This window comes from Varroa jacobsoni, unplaced genomic scaffold (genome assembly GCF_002532875.2).
Source record: "Varroa jacobsoni isolate VJ856 unplaced genomic scaffold, vjacob_1.0 scaffold_338, whole genome shotgun sequence".
Classification (NCBI taxonomy): domain Eukaryota; kingdom Metazoa; phylum Arthropoda; class Arachnida; order Mesostigmata; family Varroidae; genus Varroa; species Varroa jacobsoni.
In genome coordinates, this window is record NW_019213240.1 from 110,619 (window position 1) to 131,581 (window position 20,963).

Here is a 20,963-nt window from a genome sequence, read left to right on the forward strand (position 1 = left end):
CATTTTATATTGTAACTGTATGATTTTCAAATTCACTACGTGCTATAAATTTAGTGTGGTAGAATGTAGTAATGCTGTCCTTGTACCTGATATTAGATCGCGATAAGGTACACAGTACGTCAAAATCGAAAACTAAATGGTGAGAAAGGAAAGATGTCTGCAACTGCTCCGACGGGAAATCGGAGAAAAGAGGATACCCAATTTTTTTAAATTTAGGTGTTACCTCGTGAACGTCTGTTGAAGCAAAGGTAAGTCAAGGATATGTTTTCATTGGCCTTTTTTTCTGGAGGCTTATTATAACTTTCGCGGAGTCAATAAAAGTGTGTACATTTCCATTACGGTGTAAGAGCCCGGTACGGAATATGTTAGCATCAAACGCAATGCAAACTCTTTTAGATATTCTAGTTCCATTAATGCTAAGCGTTTCGCTCGCGACAATTTACTGCAGAGAATTTCCCGCTTACTGTTACGTGAGTGTATCAATTTGCAGTATGAACGCCTGAGATATGCGTCGTTGATGGTTTGCGTTCTGCCCAATATATCTTGATTTGAAGGAAGCGGGCAACATATTAGTCTCAAAGCCCACATGTTCCCTGTCAAATATGTGCCTGTAGACGCCGATGAAACGGATATTATACTTAGCACATACGGAGCTTATTTAAAAGGACTTCATTTTCACACCTCAGTTAATTATCCAACGAGCATTTGCGTACTGGCCTAGCCATTAGATTTGTCGTAAAACCTTTACCTAAAATTAGTTGTGTCCGTGTTCCATTTGTAAAAAACTAAATATCACAGCGTAATCAGCAATTTATGATTATTTCACAGTACGATTGGCTGATTTTTCGAGGAATCAATCATTGTGTGATGATGTTATATTTCATAGGCAGAATTTTAAAAATTGACAAGCTGCTTTACTGCGGTTGGTACCTTTTCACCCTATACAATTATCCGGATTCGGAAACACAAGTCTGAAGCTTTTTTTTTTTTGCAGAATCTGCTGCTGGATGGCTGCACATCTCTCATTTACGACAGTAGTAAGTATCTGTTCCTCTGATAAAGAAAAGCAAAAAACCTGAGTAAAATGGTGATCACTTAAATAATGCTCGTACAGCCTTCTAGGCAACATGCACCTGTGTAGACAGTATGAAACCTGGTTACCTGCAATTGCTTGAGTCGCGTTGACCTATTCGTGTGGAGTTACAAGTTTTGCTTAAAACTTCATATTGTTCCCAACATTTGGCAGCTAGCTGCTGCGCTTGCGTCTCCTAACCTGGTTGCCGTCGGTGTCTGCAGCGACATTGCTGCCTTTACCTCCGTTGGTCGTCTGTATAGATTGCACGACTCAAGCAATCGGCCGTCCAGACACCTGGCTCCATCTCAGTGACATGCTGGCTGTACCACCAGGGGTCTCTCCTCAGGGGAAAACTACCACTAGATGCAGCGGTGCCCTGCGTCGTTCGCACAATTGCGTGCACGGAGAAACAAATACGTCTACATACTTGCGCGCCCACACGCAAGCAAGGACACACTCAGCCTTTCATCACGTCGACTCGTGGAAGCCGACAGACAAACAGGCCCAGCGAGACACATAAATGAAAAGATTGATACAAGCGGCACCACTTGCAGTCGTATTTCGTTCCTCGTCGACGTGTTCATCGTAACACTTTCCCAATGGCTCCCTTAGAACTGCCCCTGTCATCTTTTTGCTGACGCTGTTGTCCGTTTTGCGCTTACTGACTCGTCCTCATAGGACAATTTCTCGCAGCCATTTCACAAGTCCCTTATTGCGCAGCCTCCGTGGGCATTGAAGCTTCCAATGACACGTTCTGTACGCGTCGCTCTCTCGTAACTCGATCGACGACGAGTGTATGGGCGCTCATTCAAGAGTAGCAACGGGACTAGAGAATAAAGGAGCCAATTCTTTCGATTCAAACCGTCGATGCTCGTCCGCTTGTTCGCCGTGTTGGCACGGAAGGAAACAGGGGCAGTGGACGAGGGTATTCCGCCGGGAAACCATGCATTGAAGATCGAGGGTTTCGTAGCAGAAGGTTCGAAGGGTGAGGTAGGGCAGATAAAGTGCGATGGGGTTCTTTCCCGGGTTTCCTCACCACCCAACCGTCGTTTGGGACAAGACACAGAACCGTTTCGCCTTCACCTCCAGTCGATCAAGCTGGTTCCCAGCCCCGTTACAGTGTTCCCCAACAGGTCTCAATGTGTTGCCTTGATCTCCGAGCTCTGACGTCTTGCGCTGTGGGTGCCGACTGTCGACACACACCCACGTGCATACCGATATAGTGGTTGGCTGTGGGACGATTTGAATTTCGCGGGGTGGCAATAGCAATGGCAGTTTGTTCTCTGTCCAACGATGGCAGTGGTAACTGCGATGGCTCTGGTGCTACTGGAGGTGCTGGGGGCGATCGCCTGGCGCTCGTCCACGATTTGCGGCAAAAGAGTTTATGCCTCGTCCACTGCCCAGATTCAGAGTACGTCACGTTACGGGGAGAGCGGATGACGAACAGGAGTACGAGGGCAAGCGAGAGAGCAGTGAGGAGTGAGGGGAGTTTGAGGTGTTGGTGTGTTTTGAGTAGAGACTGTGTCGGCGGCAGTCGCTGGGGTTTCACGGGCTTGCAGTGGCGATGGTTGGCTGAGCGGTGATTTTGATGCAGATCGCCGCCGTCGTTGACGTCGACATCGAGGTAGCATCGTTTCTTCTTAGTCTTCTTAATGGTCGCCAGCATCGTGGTTGGCCTGTAGCTTGCTTCATTCTATGTTTTTGCTGCTGATGCTACCCGCGCCTACGTTCGCTCCCATCGTCTGCCCTTCTGCAACATCTTTGTTGCCCCAGTTCACTCGCCTGTTCTCCTCCCGCACTTTTCTTCAGTTATAACCTTCTCGCGGCAACACATGAGGAGCTACGGACGCACATTAAGAAAGTCGTCTCTTTTCAGAAAGAAACCTTTACTTCATCGTGGCCGGAGCCAGCGAACATCCAGCGGCCCCGGATGCATACGACACTCCGACACCCAGCCTGGCCATCTACACGCATCTTCTGTTTGGAAAACGGGACGCCTGCTGAAGCAGCAAGAGGCGAAAGGCTGGAAAGGCTTACGCGGCCGACTGGGAGGGCGAGAAAAGGGGAGAGAAAAAAGACTTAGTGGAGCTCTGAAGAGGCCAGTGAAAAAGAAATGATGCTGATAAGATCCAGCAGCGAAAAAGCTGAGGTTGGCACAGAGAGGCTATCTTATCGACACACGACAGGGAAAACACGTGTCGAGAAACACGTATACTTTTGTAAGATTCTGCAACAATGAACAAACGGCCAGCAGACGGCTAGCAGAACGACAAATGCAGACGAAGTTACTAGCAAAGTAGACCGAACATCGTTTCACACATGTTCAAAAAACCGGTTGTCACGCAAGAACGAGGGACGAAAGACGTCCGCTGGGTATTTTGTCGAGAGCCTATCTTCTCTGCGTTCCAGATATTATGACGGCGGCAGATTTTGCATGAAGAGATTTCCAAATAATTTTATAAATTTTTTTGATATTTTGAAACGGAATCTTTATCGTCAAGGGCTACAAACAACAGGATCTATCTCCACATTGAATACAGGCTATTTCCAGTTAATCGTTTTTCCTTCTACCTCGATAGCAAGTAAAATTGGTGAGGGGTTGCTTTTCAAGAAGGATTACGAGATTATACTCCGGTTCCTAGAATGCGATTGAACGAAACGTGTGCAAATAAACAAAAGCCGCTGTCGCGAAGGTAGTTATAGGCTTTTTAGCTACAAAAGCTAATTTCATTATATTTAGAGCATAATTAGTTAGCTAGCGCTGGGGTTACTGTTCACCATAGTCTTCGATATACTATATGATTGTATAGCGCTATCTATTTTTCAATATACAGTAATAGTTTTCGAATATCACACTATCACTACCAGATCGCATAAATCTTTGCTTGCTGTATCAGCTTTGACGTCGTCTTAATTTCAGATTTGTTCAAATATGATCTCGGCTCATAACAACTTTGCATTGTGTGTCCTTCGTAGCCCTGAAATAGTGATTCGGTCTCTCAGTAGGACACTGTGCTCGCTCTTTGGTCAAATAGAATAGACTTAGCTTTGTCGAAACGCCTGTTCCAGCACTTACGGCACGTACAGATACCTCGATGTACAGGGCAGCTCACACGAGTGTCGAGACCATTGGGCAAACGATTACTACCAAAGAGATAATTTTATTCATACATAACTATTATGAACCTTCGATAGACGACCCACATGGTGCGCAGAGATGAAGTTGTAGATACAATTTTGCTCAACTACTGGAAGGATTATAACCTAGAAAAACGTTTTAACCGTACAACTTTTAGCGAGAACCAAGAAATATGGCTGTAAGATTCGACTGGAGAGGATACGTACTATTTCATTAATGTCCAGGCAATCAGGAAATAAAGCGGTAAACAGCTACGGTAGCGCTGTCTGGTAAAAGTGGTCTACCAATGCTGCGGATTCTATTAGGGCAGATATGGTGCGACTATCGAGCTATTCCGAGGAGAACTTTTCCTAGCGATGATTATAGAGGTGTATCAGTGAACCACTAGCTAGCCAAAGAAAAAAATGACAAGCAATATTTCGAACGAGTAAAGAAGCTGAATGAAAACGACCGTGAGCATGAGCAGGTGACGATCCTCGTTACAATTTTCGGGCTCTGCGTGCATATCCTCTGAATAATTATTATCGGACTGAGCCATTTTTTTTTTTATTAGCAGGTACGCGCAGAGCTATGCGAGCAACGGCAAGTAACATAGACTTAAACGGATATTTTTCATAATCACGCGATCGTTTACTATGTTCTATAAAAGAAATTACATTTTGTAGACTAACTTGTTGGATGATCTCTCCTGTATATTCGCGCGCTTCTATCCGTAATCCGTTCTCAAGGTCCATGATCCACATTAATGACAGATACAAGCTTTTCATGGGAATTAGATCCTGCAAGTCCTGCCTACAGATTATTCAAATAATAGACGTATGGACGACATCGAAGACATTTCTAGTGCATTTTAAATGAGAAAATCGTGTAGAAGGCTTTATCTCTCAGCTTGAGCCGGTAATAAGAGGCTTCTTCGATCCTGGAGCTATCTGGAGCCGCTTTTGTGAAACCGGGCATGCATATTTCATGCTTCGTCTACAGTTTCGTGTGTCCGAATACAACGCGTACGCTTCAGCCATACGTAAGTATCAAGAGAGGCAAAACACTTTTCAACAAAACAGTAGTAAATCAGACTGTAGTCGACAAGTCCAGAACAATACCTTCATCTGCGAATATTACTGCTAATATCAGTTGACTCAAACTAAAAGGGACAATAGCATTTCCAGCACCTAACTAATACTTTACGTTCAAACTGAAAAGTTATTTAAAACAGGAAAAGTTTATCACAAATATAAGTTGAGTCGTCTGACGGCGCTGATGCTATTTTTAGAGAAATTTCACATCGCGTCCCGCCATAACGATCAATAAGGAATTAGGTAGGTACGGATTTTATTGACAAAACAACGTACTCGCAAATTGAGAGAATCAGTTCCCTCGATTCGTCGAGGGAGAAGGCGGAAATATAAGAAACACAACCTACCAGCATATATCGGAGACGATTTTTGACCGTAAAATTCTAAAAGAAAACCGAAGTGTTATTTTTCCAAGCAATTTTTAGTTATCTAAGCGTGCATTGTACACGTTCGGACGCTTCCGTCCGATCAATGGCTATCCTCTGGTATCATGTGGATTTGCGTACACTGCTAATACGCAAAGATGCGATTCTAAAAAGTTCGTCTCGGCTCGTCTTGATTCGAATCGACATTTGTTTATGTGGCTAACGCTGTAATAGGCTAGATCATTTGTAGTTATTGTCTGTACTAGATGGCTTCGTTAACAGTCACACATTTCAACTTCAGGTTAGCTCAAATGTAGCCAAGCATTAAGCCGGCAAAGATCATCGTCATCATTCGCGAATCTTGTTGCATGCGATGGGCTCTAGAGCGATGAAGCTCCGTTTCGAAAATCGTTCATGTAACGTTCGATACCGTCGGGTTGTTGAAGATACTTTTCCATAAGGCCACGCGCGCCTGGACCTAGATATAACACAACATGGAAGCCCCGAACACGTAGTATTAAAAACAATATTTTTTAGATACGCTGCTAGGATGGCTCGTGTCTCTACGCTACATGCTACGAGAACATGAGATATATTACTGTTGTATATAGGAACGTTGTATTCAGTGCCTATATATTTGTTCAAGCGTGATATGACAAAGAAACAGACGGTTAAACGTATTCACGCTATTTTACGGGCGACTGAACTATGTCGAAACGTATTAAAATGCGGGTTTTAGATATACCGTCATGACTGCGCCATAGCTCGGCTGCGAAAGGTCTCTCAAGAACTTCGACAAAGCTCGTTCTATCTAGCAGAACTAAAAAGAGCAATACTTGAAATAATCATCGAGCTTCTTTAATTGATAAGTTAGTTACCCCGTATTATGCGTCTAATACAGGGTACATTGTATTTAAGGACGATTTCCATAACTTAGTTGAGTTGCTTTTTGCTACGGATTGGTAACTTAGATTGTTAAAAGATTGATTTCCTATACTTAACGTGGACTGAGGGTTAGTGCCTACTTGGGTTGACTTCCAAATCACTCCTTACCCTTGACCAATTCGACGAGTCGCGTTCTGGAGCCAGCTTTTGGGTCGACATAATCATATGTCTTTACGGAAGAGCTCCCATAGCGGTGATGTCCTACGCTTTTGCCGCCTTTTTTTCCTCGATAATCTCGACCACGGTCACCGCCATTGCCACTTATATTCCTTTTGTAGTTGAAGCTATAACTAAAATCAAGATATAAGCGTTTCAAAGACATGTCCTACCGTACCGATGCGACGTGATCATGCTATAGATTAACTTCTAACATGTGAAGGACACATGAATATATGTTCCATACGTAAACCGTGTTGAACAGACTCTACTATTAGTAACTCTGTAATTCCTTAAATTTGGCAAAATAATATCATAAACCGTATTGTTAATATAGACTATTCATCCTATGCGTAAACTTATCATGGCTTTACGTCACCTGATGGTAGATGGTAGAACGCTGGGTTTAGATCTACAGTCAGGCCGACTGGTTTCGCACGCATTCATGCTTCAAGGCTTAAACGACCAATGGACCTAATATCTACATTGTAATATAATACACCAAGATGTAAACTACACAAGACCAAGTCGGATTATGGGAGTGATTGATCTTTAAAACGACGACAAATCTAAATAGTTCTTTATCTTATGCCATATTTGCTTTTCTAGGTTGATCAGACAGCCCTAAAAATTGTAGCTAACGCTTAGGTAGACTAGAACATATGGCATTTATAAATGATTAAGTAAGATTGACTGACTCGCGAAAAATCGGTCGAGGTGTGTAATTTTTCTCAGCCCGATTTGAGTAACCGTAGCTCTGGTCGCGTCCACTGCGCCACTCGACTGGGTGATTGCCGTTATGTGGACGCCGGTAGTCCTTTTTGTAGCTTCGAGACATTATTTTTTCGGGGTAGACTTTCTCGTAAGTAAAACCACTCTCTTTACTGTACTCCTGTCTGTTAGGCAAAATGAAGGTAAAAAAAAAATCGCAACGACAAGACAAACATATCTGGACAATATTGATTAGAATAAAACCCTATGTAACATTATTAGTATCATTATTATTATTAAGACCACATTGGTCTTCATTATCTATGAAAGATGTCAGCGGCTCGACACAGAACCGGTAGTTGACCACAAATTTAGCCTTTAATAGAACATTTCTTAGTGCGCTTATTTTCTCTTATATATAAATGAGTCACTCTTAAAAGTTAGTAGATGAATTAGGTATTAACTCGACGCCTTAATATTCAGCTGCTCTCTAAGTGGTGTTCTATTCTTTATTAGAAAGAAGAATTGAAAATGTAGCACCTTTAAATCGACACGCTCGTATCACTATTTAAAGTATTCTGTTCCTCAGAATAGCTTCATAACATACCGCGGGTACTGTCCACTAGCTCTAAGCCGCTGTGGTCGATAGTTGCGTTCATAGCTCCTCTCCCTTGTAGGTCTATGGCTATTAAAAGTGTGACGCTGAATGTGGCTTCTACCTGCCATGTGTCGCCCATATCCACCTTTTTCGCCATCGTTACGTTGATGACCTGCTTCATCGTGACCTATCTCATTTTTCCTGCCATATTCATGGTCCTCAGTATAGCTACCCTGGATACTGGCCCCGTACGGCCCCTTTGGGCTGTCATTGTCTCCACCTTGACCACTACCATAATCATAATTGTTGCTTACTGCGGGTCGGTCGCCGTATCCAAGGCCGAAACCGTTTCCGAAATCTGGTTCGAGCGTGCCGCGCATATTCTCAACACTGTCGTAGTCTCGACTCGAGGCCGCAGACATAAGCTCCGCGTCGATGGCAGCTGCAAATGCGGCTTCCGACGATGTGAGAAGAGCTAAATCCTCGGCTGAGGTTGTGAATGCCAACATTGTTGGCGGATCGCATTGCACCGATAGAAGTGTCCCGAGCGTCAGCAAGCCCCAGGATTGGGCACGCTTCTGTAGATAACAACGAATCGAGCATACACAATAAGACCCCGAACATGTAATAAAAATTTGAACATACAGCACAAACACACACACGCAGATGCACAAAATCAAAGGGTAAAAACAGGTAAAAATAGCTGGTGTTAGTTGTTGGCTGCCTTTTCGTTTCGATATGATAATGCTTTCGATCAAAAATTAGCTGAAACAATAAATTGGCTATACACTACACGTGACACAATGCTAGAAGTCACACAATTTTGATTAACAATATCGATAAGAACAGAGGTAGAAAATCTCTCTCACTTTCATGGCAATCATTCATTCTTTTTTTTTTTAGTACTGTCAAAAAACGGCTGCTCTTTTGCTTCCTGCTATTAGATGCGGTCAATCTTAAGCATGGTACCCACTGGGAAATTGTTAATTTTTCAGTCGCCCATCGTCTCTGATGTGCCGTCGTCTATTGCAGTGCGAATGGGCAAGACAGGGGTAAAGACGTGCTTATTTCGGACGGCTTGTTGATACGCTTGCGAACGTTGTAATGTTGCCTGCAGTCACCGAATGCCTTAATGGCACACTTTCTTCAGCGCTTTTGGATCACCCCGTAACACTCCTTCGTCGATGTACTGTTCCTCCTATTGGGAATCAGCCGATTTGCTGGGTACTCACCAGCTCTGGGGCTCCGTTAGAAGAGACGAGTTAGGCTCAGGCTCCTGCTTGGGCTTTCTAAAGGATTTTCACGTAATTGGGATTTGAGATTGGACAAGGAAAGCAAAGTAGGAGCAGATCAGACTGGACTAAAGCCAGGCCAACACGAACCAAATCAGGCCAAGTGGGCCGTGGACAAAACGGGAGGTGCCCGTAGCCACTCACCATTTCGCCGACGTTTGGCAAAGGCTGGGTGCGACTGCGGTAAGACTTCAGCTGCCCGCCATGTGACTGATTGGTCCTGCTCAGCTTCAGTGACGGTCTTTTAAAAGTGTCGTCCGTTGCCCCCAGCCCTCTTAAAAGCCTCCAGATTGCTGCCATGGCAGTCACATGGGCATATAAAAGAGACGAAAATGTAACGCTACTACTGCCTACGGTAGTGGCGGCGCCAGCTACCGGTTCTACTGCTCGTGGACGTCGCGCATCGCTAACATCGCTTCTGTTTTTTCCCGCTCTCTTCCATTGGGAGGTTTTTTGCCTGTCGCTGGCCGAAGTAGTTGCCGCTTGATTTCGGTTTCTATGACCAGTGCGTGGTGCCAGCATACCGCGAGCTGCTGCCGTACCGTTATCGATCACTGGAAGTGACGCCAGCAATTGCTGAAGTAACAAGTGTTGTGTCGTCACACGGACTCCTACAACGGCAGCCTTACTGGCCATAGAAACCAATAGTGTTACGGGATCTAGGTAGGATCGATATCTACAGCGGGAACTACACAATTACAATTTACTTAGCTTTCGCTGTCTTGTCAAACTTTTTTCACCGGCAACGTTGGAAGTGGGTGATGGGTCACTGAACAAACTGAAGGTATCGGCGTTATTCTAAGTTTGGTCTTACAGATGTGTATCATTAATATGGAACGACAATACGGACATTGAGTGCAGATCTGCAGTGCAAGACTTGCTTGACGAGGCTGCTGGCTGTAAGTATGCGACGGTAGGCACAGATGCTGATTTTGTATGTCCGATGTTCGCCTACCTATGCTATAGCCTTTTCGCTTGACAGCTTCAATATGCGTGTATGTCCGCACTTTACTATAACCGTCAAATAATCGTGACATATCGTTTATTGTGCCACCTATCTTTATATATATAGTATTTTTTCAGAAACTGTCCTTAGTTCCCGCATAGATATAGAGTGTATAGATTGGCTTCTATATCGCTGTGATCAAGATAAAAGTATACGTAAAATATTTAGGAGAAGAAATTCAAAGCACGGTAAACAATGTAACTATAATAATAATTTCCGAAGTAACGTGGCCATGGAGAGAACTAAAATACGCGCGTGCGTGAATCGAATTCCCGATACAAATCGAGAAAAACACCGTATACAATCTCGGGTCGAGGAAATGGTCGTAGGCGTCTTTCTCTAGCAGAAGGAGAAAGATGGACATTAGAAGCAGTAGTAGTTGTTACGCGAACAACGTAAACAAAGTAGTTTTATAGAATTCCCCTATACTCGATTGATATTGCATTTCACAAAGAGGTGCTCGCGAAGGCTATGCTGTACTTTGGAAACTACCAATGACCTACATAAAATAATTTTATGTAGGAGCATCCAATTCCACTAAGACCAAATGTTTATACGCGCATATTCTCTGGGGTAACATATGCTCAATGGGGTACTGTGTCTACCCGAAAACCCCGCAGTGTGACCAGTCACTCACGACCTGTTTAATCAATGACCCAAGTAAGAATCTTTTGCATGTTCATGGGGTAAACTGTAAAAAAAGAAGAAATGCGCTGAAGATGATTATATCTAGCATTATATCGAAGGCACTAGCAAATCTACTATATCATTCTGGTTTTAGATCCTTCGAGGCATAATTTCACGTAACTAAGGCAAATGTGATACAGAATACTGAGATGGCAATTAAATAACTTAAATATACCTGTTTGTTAAATTGCGGCGTTTAGACACATTGAAGAAATCTACTTGAAACGTCTGACTAATCCCAACCACCGCTTTAGCCCTTTCCGAACAGATTTTACGTACCAGACGTTGCTTGCTCAATGTCGTGCTTATAAATATAAATATAGGTTATAAACGTTCCTTTTTTTCTTTGTGCTTTGATCTTTTGTACTTAGCCATATATGCCTGGCTAAAATAAGTCGTTGCAGAGGCTTATCGCAGCAGGCTTCCTAACTAGATCTGGCGTTGCTTCCTAATCTTTCATGCTGAATGTCTACGATTGAAGCCTTTACCGATCGAGGTAGAGCACCAAAGTCGATATATGGTTCGTATGACCATAACAGATTTTCAAGTTGCGTTTGATGCCTTCCGTTCGAGTGTTGAATTTAACACGCGTGCTAAATCTTTCAAAAAACTCGAATAGCGTTTGTATCAAGCAGGTAATTTGACAAAAACACAGGAACCATAAAACTATCGGGATAGTTAATGCGAAATTGGCTAAAAATCGAAAGAATAACAATTCCATAAGATCAGTTTTTTTTTCATTTGACGACCTGATGTCCCCAACGGACATCGGGCCGTACCATGAGACTATTGTGCGTTTGACGGGATCGGCGGATTGTGTTCCTTCGATCGAAGGACCCCGCCGGCGAACTACGTGGCAAAAACTCGACCACTTTATGGCGACCCAGACATTGACGAGGCTCAACGAATTCTGTGTTGCCATTGTGATTTTGTGAGCTTAATGGTAGTCAATCGCTGCCGCGTTCGCGACCATTAACTAATAAAGGTGTTCTATCGCCTTCAAGACGATGCACTGATGAAACAAGCCCACAATGAGCGGTAGCGTATTTATTTCAATCGCTATTTCCAGTAACAATGCTGCTATGTGTGTGTCTAGTAACATCACGTGTTCGAGCATTCCATAAATCTGTAGGCCAAATATATAGTATTGCCAAACGAATTTATGAGGGCATTACTCGAACTCGTTTAAAAAACGTCTGACTGGCGTCATGTTTTAGCGCTGAACTAACATTGATCAAAGGTGTACGACTAAGAGTTGCGGCACAATTTCACCATGTGTCAAAGTTACTATTTTCCAAAAAAACCTAATAACTTATATCCAACAATGAGTAGCAAGCTGCAAGTAGCTTCTCTCGTTCTCTCGTAAGTTCTCTCGTTATCTTCTGATAATCAGGAGATAAAAATATTAGGAATGTACTACTTACAAGCGGGAGTCACGAAACGTGTTGGACTAAGCCGAAATATGCGGTGTTGTTTTTAGAGGAAATACATTAACGGACGTACTGGTTACCTATATTGCTTAATCGCTTAGATGACCAGATATTTCGATTTGATTTACATCCGACCATGCCCATTTTTTCTGCCGTTTATAGACGTTCAACGATAGTATGATTTTGTCCTTTTTATATAAGTAATAGCAATATATGTAACAACAGTAATCGTCGCTAGTTAGCAACTACCCGCAGTAGACAATTGACAGGCATAGTTGAAAGCATCAGTAAATTTTGAAGACACCAAGAGCTTTTCATGAGATTTACTAAAGTCTGCTGGGTTCACTAATTGCAACCTTTTCTCTATAGTCACAAAATAGAGCAATCAGACAAGAAAGTTCTAAAGGATCGTAAAGAAGGAACCTTATTTATTAGCTGGTAGCCGAACCAGTATCATGTCCAGTAGCAGTAAAAAGGGGCATCAGAATATACTGTTACAAACTATGTTACGCTTATCAAGCAAATGCCTAAATTATTTACAAGAATCTTCTAATATACATGAGCAATTAGAAAGCCACTGATCACTTTGGCTATTCTGCAGCATAACGAGATCATGTCACAATGCCGAAAAGGTAACGACCGTCTCATTTTCAACCGAAATGTTTTGTTATTTCAAGACGATAAACTCGATGCGTAGATGTCCGTTTCGATAACTTAGCCTGCAGATTCTAAATTGTGACTTGTTATCTAGCCCAGGACCATCTATCGGCTCTAACTGAACAAGAAGTTCATTGATTACCTTACATTACGTTAACAATTCAAATACTCAAACGTATCCCGAGACCTGTGGGTGAAACATTATCGCCAAGGAGACAATTTTTACTGAAAATCATTCCCTTAATCAGGTAAATTTAATTTAAATTATTATTGGTATTTCGCACATTTCCGATGTATGACGCCAACTAACTTAAGTAAGAGACCACACTTCTTCAAGCAGCCTAATGCTTCTAGGAGATCTCTGATCGAACGAATGGGCTATTTTTATCCGACAGAAATTCACGTACAAATTTATATAAAGTCTTCGAACGTTCAGGATTTATATACAGGCCATGTGAAAGTATTGTAGTAGGATAAACACGGACTCCTATTTGTTGTAATTTTTCAGTTAGCCTGTTTATGAAATCGTGCCTGCACCAACGGATTTCGTTCGGGGCCTATTTCAATTCATATTTATCCTACAATAGGTTAATTTCGCAACGGTCATCTTATTATTGTACTGATGTTCCTTGTTGGTCTCACTCTGCGATCTATTTATGATAGAATTAAATAATAAGAAGCTGTCGTTATGTAAAAGGCCTTCTGTCACAAAAGGTAAATTTTAAATAATTAAAAAAAAAAAAAACAATTTTTAAAAGCTCATCCTCCAACAACCTCTGTAGACCTTCCTTAATTACAAACACTTTTATGTCGATTGATGTATGCACAATGTTATGAAAGTTCGCTCAAACATGCGATCTCATTTCGATTCAAGCAAGTGAAGTTATAACAATATATAATAACTGCGACTCATCGCATAGAACTAGGATCTAGAACCTGGCGATTGTTGTCCTGCAAGGGTCCTTCTTAATTTAAAAAGGATGCATAGAGAGACATTAACTACATGATGAAAAATAGTTGTTTTTCATTTTAAGCTCTTTTACTTTAAGTAACTGCTATCTGCACTGGAATTACTGGCCGTTCCAGCCGAATCCAGCGTAGCGAGTGGCTTAACTTATCGAACACACGGCGTAAGATAAAACATAGCTTGCTTGTAGCGAATATTGTTAATCAACCAATATTCTGATACTGAATATATGTATATATATATATATATATATTTAGTATCAGAATATTGATTGATTATTATTAAAGTTGAAATAAAAGTGGCAAAAATAAGTTTTTATTAACAAGTATAATATTATTTAAATCAGCTGCAAGCAATAGGGTGGAACTAGCGTTCGTATCCCTACCTTCTTCTATTTCCTTCATTCCGTAGATTGGGGTGAAAACCGTAGTCCTACCAGCTGCCTTAGCTAGTCGTAAATAATTTCGTGATCATCTATCTAATTCTGTATTAAGGGTTGAATTAGTTACTTGGACATAATATCAGGTCAAACAAAAACACTGAACCACAATACCGGTTTGTTGCGCGGTTCTTTCCCTTAGATTTAAGAATAGAAAGGTAATAAAATTAATAAACTGCTCAAGTAGTAAGTGGAAGATTATCTAGTAATGAAATATCGAAATTCATATTTACAGCAACCAGCCGTCAGATTATATGCCGTAGATACGCAACTACGTAAGATGCAAACCTGTTATACACTGATACCTTCACAGACTACCTAGCCATCAGGTGATCTGTTGCAAAAATTTGATTATTATCCGTAGTCTGTGAATAGACACGTCTCGGCACTAAAAAAAATGTCTTGCTCAAAGCGTGCGTTGACGTCCCTAAACCCAATGATCAGCTAGAAAAAAGTCTGATACCACTACGTGATAACTTATAACGATTAAGGATAGGTTTGTAGCAGAGCAAAATCCACTTAACATTATTGTTTTTATTTTGTTTGGAGAATTTTCCAGCCATTTGAAACCAAAAGTCTCCAGAACTCCTTGGAAGAATCATGATAACCTGCCTTCATAATATCTTTGGGCGATGGATGAGGAGCAGAGTCATTCAATATTGACTGGCTATAGAAGAAGGTTAAAGGAGAAATCCTTCAAATCTCCTAATAGAACTTTACGAAATTATGAAATACTGGACATGTTCCTATTCAACTCGATAGCTAAAAGAAACACCAAAATTTTAGCAAAAACTTTGCTGAATAGATTTGGCTCCCTGGTTGGAGTAATCTCCGCTAGCCCGGTTAATTTTCAAGCAGTTCCTGGAGTTAGTTACGCGGTTTTAGTAGTATTCATGTTAACTTAACGTTCGTCGCTGTTTACGTAACGTCGTGTTTACTATTTATAAATCATGTGCAGCATCCCAGCATTAGCGGGGGTTGAACTTCCATAGGTGAAAACACTTATGTACCGCTTTCCCTTTGAAACATCATGTGTATGGAAGTTAAATCAATATATGTACGTATTTTTTAAATCTAAAGCCATCTTGTCTCCACATCATTATCGGCACCATTTTCTGTCTCGGTGCTTCTCATAATACAGCCTCGGATCAGCAAAATCCTTTATGTCTCTTTGGACCGTTTGAGAAATATATCGAAATCACAGCCAAAGACTTCAAAGACAGGGAGCGAAGGGAAGGATCAGGGGATAAGGGCACAGCTAAGAGTAACAGCGAAACGGGCGAACGTAAGAAGACCGGGGCAAAGGGAGAGAGAAAAATAGAGGTCGATAGAGGTTTAAGAGCTGGACGGAGCCAGGGAGGGGGTGAAAAACTAACATTGATTTTTCGATTAACTCAAAATCGACAGGGGTTCGCTCTTTCCTCTGCGACTGGGCGACCTGGGTGGTCTCGTGCTTCTTGCTCGCCCTCTTGGTGGCGATTTCTTCAGAAGATGTAGCTGCTATAGGACCGTCAGGAGTGCATTCGGACTCACAGAGTTCTCTGTTTCCCTTGCCGGAGCTGTCAAAGCCGTGGCTGCTGTCAAGCGTGCGGGAAACCTGTGCGAGAAGCATTGCTTTCTGCGCAGTACTCAGCTGGTCGCTTGAGCAGTTCGGTACTTTCGCCGATGCCGAACCCTGCGCGCAGGATTGCCTGTGAGATCGTAATCGGTTGGTCGGTCGGCGCCACTCGCAAATATAGATCTCTGCGGCAAAAACGACGAACCATCATCCTCCGTTCAACGCGGTTCCTCGTTTCCCGCCACTTCAAAAAGCGCCTCACTGCTCTTCCCTTTCTCAGATTCCGTTCAGACTGAAAAGTTTCAGTTGGCCGTTCAGTGATGGCCAGGCTTCTGAGGATGAGGACAGTTAGGGAGCGAGCTGGTAGAAAGAGAAATTCGCATAGTAGGAAAGATAACAAAAAGAAACTCGGAAAGCGACAATTGACTGCGATACGATCATCGTTACTGGCTTGCTCTGGCTTTGGCCAGTGTTTCCTGCTAGTGGTCTCTCTCTCATTTCCACTCAGCTTTCTCTTGTGCTGCCCTCTTCTGGATCGTTCAAGACAACCCACTTAATGGGGATGGACCGAAAAAGGAAGCGAGTCGGGAATCATGTTGGGTTGGGGCTACGGAAAGGGGTCGGGGGCTCAATTGGGATGATGGGGTTCGCTAGGAGAGGGACGGGATAAAAGGGGCAAATTGCGCAGTAGGCCCGCATCAGATCTCTGAGGCGGCCATCTCTGTTTGGTGCTTCGGCGATTTGAGGCCAGAGGCCAGAGGCTTAAGGGTTGACGAGACCCAAGATTCCCGTTGCCATAGCTGTTGTCGTCGCGTAGAAGTTGGACTCCATATGGACCGACGGGGAGCACTTTGGCGGGCTGAGTTCTTGAGGAGGCAGAATTTCGATGGACAGGAAATCTGTCCGGACTGTAGGGGGTGAAAGCAGGCGCTGGCGAAGTTTACTGAAAAGCAAATGAGAGCCGGGTCGAAAAGGACAGAACACAGAGGGACGACTAAGCGATTAGCCTGCCTACAAAAAAATACCGCCGACGTCCGCCAAATGATATACCTTAAACTCTATAAATGAGTATAAGAGACGCACGTAAAGACGGATTGCGGGCAGTAGGGGTGATATTAAGAAAGAGGTCTCGATAACCCTGGTAACTGAGGCTGTATATTGTTAGACAAGCATTGTTGTGTGTTTGAAGGTGTTTGCCTTTATGGACACAGGCGGTTACTGGTGCTGAACTTATAAGTGATAACAAAATTATTTTGTAGTTATGTATATATATATATATATATATTTTTTTTTTTTTAATCACTATGTTGTTATCAGTCTGTGTTGTATACAGGCATTTGAAAAGTAGATGAAACCGGTTGTTGGAATGATCGTTTGATTCCTACAGCTGTAGATTGTTCATTTTGTGGTTCAGGTTGGACCTAGATCAGTTATAATTGTCAATTGCTGTTATAGAGATTTTGCTTAAATTACTATGGTACAGTTTAACGTAATTGTTGTTGTACCAGGGCGTCTTAAACTAAAGCCATTATTCTGTGTAGGTCATTTCTATTGTAAATAAGCACCACAACAAAACTAGCCTACGGGCAAAACCGTATCCATCTTCAGCTTGAGTTTCTCCGCAAAAGGGACTATTCGTTAACTATCAGTAAGAAATCTATATTAAGCATATCACTGATTGAAGGGTGCAAGTTAGACCGCGAATTGTCCTAATACAAATACAGGTTTATACGAGGCCAATGTAAAAGACAAGCTTAAGCTATTGTCTTATCAAGTGCACATGTTTGCATGTTGCTCGTGAACAGACAAAAACACTTTTCTCTAAGTTGATATTAATCAACATAAGAAGTTAACACTATTATTCAACATCAACTAATAATGAATCTCTTAACAAATGCATTCATATTTCAGGGACTGAAACTCGCCGATTTATAAAATTGAAATCAAACCTTTGCACTTATTATAGAAATATTGCAATTTCTATAATATTATAGAAAACATTGCAATACCCGCGTTCGTGGCAAAGCCTGACGCTCAGCGACTACGATAGCCAAGGTCCATTTGATTTTGGGCCTGCCTGCCTGTCCATCCTTGTCCGCTGTCCTTCTATGTGTTTATAGGCAGAGAATTACAGCAGGCGGTCCGGCGTCATTGTGTTGTTTTGTCGCCAGCCGCTATAACCCTATCGTCATACAGCCAGTCAACATGCGGTGCTCGCTACGTGTCACCTTTCATCAGTCAGCCGTGCGCCCGCAATGCCATCAGCTTCTGCTTTGTCGCAGGCGGAGCTGCTACTGTTTCTCCACGGCAAACGCCCGATGTGTCCTCAATGCAAAACCTAACGTTGACTGACTCGGCCGAGCTTGCTGGCGTGCCTTCGACATAATGCGGGATCCTCTGAAGGTGGAGAAGAGGCAACGCGAGCTCTACTGAGAGCCAGGCAACCGAGAGGAGGATGAGGCTTGACAGAGATGACACTGGAGGGCCAGCAGAGGCGGGGGTAGCCTCTAGCTCTCAAAAGGGTGGGGGAGGCGAATTGTAAATTGGCTTTACAAGCGCATTGTTAGCGTGACACCTGTCCATGACCACGGCCATGCTGCTTCGTGCGGGAAGATTTTCGTTCGGACGGTATGGCCGCAGAGAATAGGACTGGAAGGCAAAGGGCAGGGGTTTAGTATGGGGCGAAAAAGAGGGGATTGTGGATATACGAAAAGGGGCTTGTTGGAACGGGAAGGCGATGGGCTACTGAAGAAGAAATGGTCGACCAACTTAGCTGGCTTGGATGTTCGGCTGCAGTGTTCCATAGAAGGAAAGAGGGAATTGAACGAGAGCGCATCGCTAAGAGTACGGACAGCATCCATTGAGACGACGCGTACCGTTCCTTCGTTCGTTGCCGTTCTGTCGAACGCTTTTGACTGTTGTGTCTGCCTCTACCACCAGCACCATCACCGGCAGCAGCGGCAGCATGGCCTTCGCTGTATAGTCCTACATGCTGCCACTCTGCCTATCCTGAGTCTTCCTCCTATGCCCTCAGTGCTTTTACTTTCAGCCATGTAAGTAGGAGGCGCTCGGCCAGACAGCCGTAGACGCACTCTCACATAGAATATATCCACATCAAAAAGAATCGTCTCATATACGTACTTAACGGAAGGCTGCTTGTCCATCGACCTGCCTTTCGGTAGTAGCCCGTTCGCTCGTTTCTTCCTGCTCGAATAGTGATGGGGTGGTTCGGACGAGGAGTCTGCCTGTAGCTTGCGGAAGCAGATCTAGCGAGGGGTGCCAGTGTCGACTTCATAGTTGAAGAAGGGCTGTATTCGCCGGTTACAGAGTAACCCAGCCAAGCCTAACAGGTACTGCTCTGCCAGCGATTTTCGAAGTGGTGGATCGGCAAGCTAAAAGGGTTCTCATTTTATATACCGAGCACTTAGTTTGTTTTTCGGTTACAGCTTTACGCAGATTATCACGGCTCCGGTTTTCTTACCAGACTAACCGAAACGTGCATTGACCCGTTTGCCTGTCCCTGCACGTAGTACAGTCAGGACATTTTAAAGTAACCCGGCAAGTTTGTGCACGTGACCCGCTTGTCGCAACGAACGGCTATGCATCGATTCGATTACCTACCGTGCCTATGTATGTAGATTTACTCACGCTTCAACAAACGCAACGTCGGCACAACTGCTCTTTGTCCCGACGAGTAAAGTGGTACTTTTTGAAACTCATACAATAACAGTAATAAGCACTGTATTCAAAGCAGTTGAAGATATGATTTGTATGCGATGGCAAGTCAAACATGTTCCATTGATTCTATCTACTTAAAACGTGAGAGTTATGTGGATGTGAGATAAGTCGTAAGGATGCATCAATGAAAAAACTGCTATATTTGACATTAACAGGCGCAGCGATATTGTCTGAATATGTGGTAATTCGATGCAGCCATGCACTCCAAACAAAATATGGATGAACGACCTGTACAACATGTAAAAAAGGCTCTACGCCATGATTAGCTTGTAGTTTTTCGGACGAAAGCAAACCCAGTGGCGGTACAAAACGAAGCGCCCTTATCCACGCAGGTGTTGCATATTAGCGAAACCTGACCGTCCCTCCTGATAACAGCGTAAGACGTGGAACACCTACACCTCACGAAACACCAATGGATGCATTTATCAAAGCGTATCTCGTACCCGTCTGCAAGTGTCTATTCATTCTACATCAAAGTCTTTCCTGCTCGTACCGTTTAGTCATAAGAGTTTTGCAGTCACCGGCTTGCAGGCCCGAAGGCCTCTCCTGCAAATGGGACTTATGGCAGTCTAAAAATGCAGCGTATGTAGGTGAAAGCGGTAAATTAAAGTCGAGATGTTGATTTGAAATCGAACTCAGGTATGTTTACACTCTAAAAATCAATAAGTAAAGACGAAAGATTGGTAATTACTCGAGAAAAACAATTAATTATGGTAGTAATTTTTATCTGTAATACAGTGGGGACGTCGTATTTACGTACGTTACTGTAGACATTAATACAGATCATCAACCTTCCGGCACAGATTTTTTTGTGTCCGCTTTTGTTTCGTCGTACATTGTTTATGTATAGCTGAACGTGCAGTAACTGCGATTTCTATGGCCACTGCAGCGTTGGGACGAAAGAGCATTGGGAGAGCTTTCTGGCAATCGTGAAAAAAGAACACACCTAACTCGTTATATTTAGTCTGTATAATTTTAATAAAGCAGCGAAATCTATTAAATATAACATTGGTGAGCACAAATCTCAACTAAATAGATACATCGCCACGTAACTCGTACATATAAATTTTACGGGTTGTATGCCCACGTAAGCCAGACGGCTTCGCTGTTTGCGAAGCGGTCTAGCG

General features: G+C 43.1%; 1 protein-coding gene across 4 annotated transcripts in view; it reads left to right on the forward strand.

Annotated features, from left to right (window-relative positions):
• Positions 1–20,963, forward strand: part of LOC111259485 (solute carrier family 13 member 2) — a 65,882-nt gene that overhangs the window by 39,508 nt on the left and 5,411 nt on the right. For all 4 annotated transcript variants that reach the window (XR_015310608.1, XR_015310611.1, XR_015310610.1 and 1 more), the window contains exon 7: positions 995–1,037. The gene's annotated coding sequence lies outside the window, so the exon portion shown is untranslated. The remainder of the gene's footprint in view (positions 1–994; positions 1,038–20,963) is intronic.